The sequence below is a fragment of the Trichechus manatus genome, unplaced genomic scaffold (genome assembly GCF_000243295.1).
Source record: "Trichechus manatus latirostris isolate Lorelei unplaced genomic scaffold, TriManLat1.0 scaffold00008, whole genome shotgun sequence".
Taxonomy (NCBI): Eukaryota; Metazoa; Chordata; class Mammalia; order Sirenia; family Trichechidae; genus Trichechus; species Trichechus manatus.
In genome coordinates, this window is record NW_004443944.1 from 17939177 (window position 1) to 17943215 (window position 4039).

Genomic DNA, 4039 nt, shown 5'->3' on the forward strand with positions numbered 1-4039 from the left:
GGACAGCATCATTTAATGGTTAAAAGAGAAGTTTGGACACCAGGCTAACATTGCTTTGAGGCATGCCACATACTGTATAAAATCTCAAGCAAATTAATTAACTGGCCTCACTTGCCACATCTGTAAAATGGGAATATAATACCAATATTATAGGGTTGGTTTGAGGATTAAATGAGATGATATTCATAAGGGACTCAGCAGATGGCAGGCACACAGTAGATATTACCTATTATTATATGTCAGACATCTAAATAGGAAGACTCCAAGTTCTGAGCACTTTCCTCTGATGTAAGAATCTCTCCTTACGGAATTAACTTGCTCCCCCATCATCTAATACTCATAATACATAAGATTATTCTAACTCGTTCATTGCTTGTATTCCCTAGTAGGTTGTAAGCAACCCTGGCAGGAACCTTGCCTATCTTGTTCCCTACTCTCCATATGCTAAGCACATAGTAAACACTCATTAAATGCTTGTTAAACGAATCAATACATACACTATCCAACTCAAGTGCAGGCTTAAAGAACTGCCATACACCCCTAAAATCAACAATGTTTTGCCTTTAGTTTGGTTATCTTAATAATCTAATTAGCATGATTCTTCTTAGGTTTTCATAGTTTTAGGACCTCTGTTGGGAGGACAAGGATAAGAATTAACATTTGTGGAGTTATCTATTATTTGACAGGCTTTGTGCCTTTATCTATAACTTCATACAATCTTGTAAAGTGGGAATTTTAATAACCGTTTTGCCTGTAAGTAAACTAAGGTTCCAGTTACACCCTCTGAGAATCCCTATTTCTTTCCTTCAGAACATTTACCTCAGTTTGCGATTACATACTCAAGCATGAGTCGCCTGATTCTATCGCTGCAACGATCTCCACAACAGCAGAGACGGGTCTGCATTTGCTCACAATAGTGCCTAGCACTTAGGTGTATAATAAATCAAGGGCCACCAAGTAGGTGGATAATAAACATTTGGTGAGTGAGTGAAGGAGTGAGCACATGAGTGTCAAACAAACCTGGCTTCTCACAGCGTTCAAATGCTACAGTCACCATTTCTATTCAACATCACTATTTACAAAGAGAAAAACTAGACCCCATGGGATCTGAGGAGTCCCCTAATAAAAAAGCCTACCTGATTCATATAGTGATGGCTGTGATTAATAAGAGTGTACTGTATTTACAATTGTGTGAGCAAATTCCATTCCCTGTGACAAATATATTCTACAGATTAAATGAAGAACACAACATTTTACATGCTTCACAGTCGATGATTACATCCTGGGTAACTTGTTTTTGACATTCAATGAATATTCCAGGAAGAAATAACTCAAGGAGAACCTGTGAATATATCTCCAGAAGCCTTTTGCCTCTTGTCACTGAAACTAATAGGGTACACAGCCTAGTTAAACGTAAATTTAAATAAAACATTTTCTCCACTTCTCTGGTCTCTTTGTCTCCTGTGATCCGGTTGTTACAGGGATATATATACTATTCTCTTACAGACACACTCTAACTTCATGACTGAAAATTCAGGATTTTATCAAATATTATGATGTACAGTTGTGTTTTTAATTTTCTGCTAGTGTAAATCGAAGTATTTTGAGCATTTACATTTTCTATTTCCGCAGTTGAGGAACGAAGGCGCTCTGAAAACAGAATACACTTCACTGAGGCCCTTATGGGGTGGGGGGAAGGGCCAAGCCTGGCGCCCATCCTCAGCCGGGAACGCCGTTACTAGGCAACCCCTCGCGTGCTCAACCGCCGCCCTCGAGACACAACCCCGCCCTCATTGCTAAGGAGATCGACGCCCCAACTCAGCCCTGCCGTAAACCTGCGCGGCCTCACGACACTGCCGCGCCTGCCGCTGCGTGCGCGCCCTCTGCCCCCGTCGCCACTCTCCGCCCCGGCCGCCATTGCCTCGTGCCGGCGCTGGTCGGTTGTTGGCGCCTTTGTCCTACGGCGGGCAGGTGGGCTGAGGCGGAGGCTGCAGAGGCGGGCCTAAGGGGAAGGAGCGGCCGGGAGCCCACCGCGCTGGTAGCGGTGAGTGCCGGGAAGCGGTGGCTGTCCGCCGAGGTGTGGGGCAGACGAGCAGGCGGTTGAAGGGGGGGGGCCTGGGCCGGATGAGGAGGCTGAAGCGGGAGGGCCCGCTCGACGCGCGGCCGCGGCCTCGGCTCTCTCCGGGCGCGCGCGGGGCTGCGCATGCCCGGTGCGGGGCGCGGCCGCCTCTGGCTCCCGTCAAGCCCAGGCCTGGCCGGTCTGGGCGGCCTGTGGTAGGCTTGCGTTCGGGGCGCCGTCGCACCACAGCCGTTGTCTGTACGCGAACCGTCAACCATAGCCCTCAAGGCTTCTCTGTAGGGTAGGATTGCATGTTCCGCGCCCCACTTTTCGAAATGGTCAAGTAAAGTAGCTTGTCTGCGGGGCCTCAGCGAGTTGGTGGCGCAGTCGGGATTCGAACCGGGGTTGCTGCCGCGCCTCACCGGGCGTTTTACGGGCCTGCAGCGCCGTGGGCGTACGGAGCGCTGTACGCCGTCGCCCCGTGACCGCGTCCTCGAGGCGTCCACTTGTCATGTAACACCGACACCCCATCCATTTTATAGACGCGGACCCCGGGCCTGGTGAACGGGGTTCGAGAACTGTGCCCGGGGTTACCCGCGACAGAGCCAGCGCTCAAACCTGCAGGCATTACTGTTTCCTGACTCAGGACACTTGTCCGCTCCCGACAACGGGCCAGAGGCTTTTTTTAAGGACGGCGTTTCCCAGATCCCAGTCTCTCGCGTTCCGCCTTTTCGTCCGTGTACCACCTGTACTGCTGTTTACGAAATGTTATTTTTTCATTAAACTGACTTATTTTTTTCTCCTCCTTAAATATGTGTGTTTAAAGCGGAAACTTAACTCACAAACCGTATAATGGAAAGCCAGATATTTTTCTAATGCTCATTTAAAAAAAATAATAAATGCCTATATATTAAAATAAACATTGCGTCCTTGTTCCTCCTGAAATTATTCTGCATCCCACACTTTGGGAAACGCTGCCCTAGGAGTATGGAACTCATTGTTCTTCTGCCTTTCGCTCTGTGCACAGAATTTTCCCCTGGAGCATAACAGTTTCCATGAAATGCCCTGGGATCTTCGGGGATGACAATATCATAAGTCTTTTTCTTTGTAAACTGTTGTCATTATTGACTTATAAATGTTAGTCCCAGGGAACTGCAAGAACTGACTGCTTAACATGCATCGGTGTGCCGCCTCAGTTTTCTTACAGCATTGTGGTGTGGTACCCATCTCACAGTTTATAAAAAGATGTTTCTGCAAACGCTGATGAAGCTTTTTTGGTTTCTGACCACTCTAGATTTAATGTTTTCTGTATGAGTGAGTCTGGGTGTGAAAACTAACTTTTCGGAACAAGTAAATCCCAAACTTTGCATTGTGGGTATTGGAGATCACTTGGCTAACATCAGTTTCTTCCTTCATTCCAGTTTCTTCGCTTTTCCCTTAGCTTATCTCTGTTTTGTCACCCTCCAGATATTCTTTGAAACCTTTGACACATTCTCCTAACCTAAAACATAGAAACACAGATTTTTTTTTTTTTTTCAAATAATAGAATGTGGTAGAGAAACCGTGTTGTTGCAAGGCTCACTGGAACAGTTTCTCGGTGCAGGTTGTTCAGCTGTTGCATGCTTATGAACATCATACATTTAAAGGAGACGTTGACAAATTACTGATAAGTTAATAGTCTGTTCTACTTATAGTCTTTTCATAAGCTTTGTGTATGTGTGAGAGCAGATACAGTTTATTTCATTTAAAGGAAACTCAGAAAGTCAGCTCAGGCCATTCAAGGGTTTTCCCCCAAGTGTTGTGTTTAAAAAAAAAAAAAATTCCTTGTTCCTTAGGGTTACTTTGTTCTGAACACAGTGTAGACGTATATAAGGCTAAAGTCATCTTTTTTTTTTTTTTTTTTAATTGTGCTTTAAGTGAAAGTTAACAATTCAAGTTTCTTATACAAAAATTTATACACACATTGTTATGTGACCCTAG

The 4039-nt window shown here is 45.4% G+C and overlaps 1 protein-coding gene across 3 annotated transcripts in view; it reads left to right on the top strand.

Moving 5' to 3' along the window:
• The first annotated feature begins 1923 nt into the window (after positions 1–1923).
• Positions 1924–4039, top strand: part of NCOA5 (nuclear receptor coactivator 5) — a 31163-nt gene continuing 29047 nt past the window's right edge. Inside the window, exon 1 of one of the 3 annotated variants that reach the window (XM_004370286.3) lies at positions 1924–2044. The gene's annotated coding sequence lies outside the window, so the exon portion shown is untranslated. The remainder of the gene's footprint in view (positions 2045–4039) is intronic. The other 2 variants (XM_023743207.1, XM_023743208.1) reach the window with 2 other exon arrangements.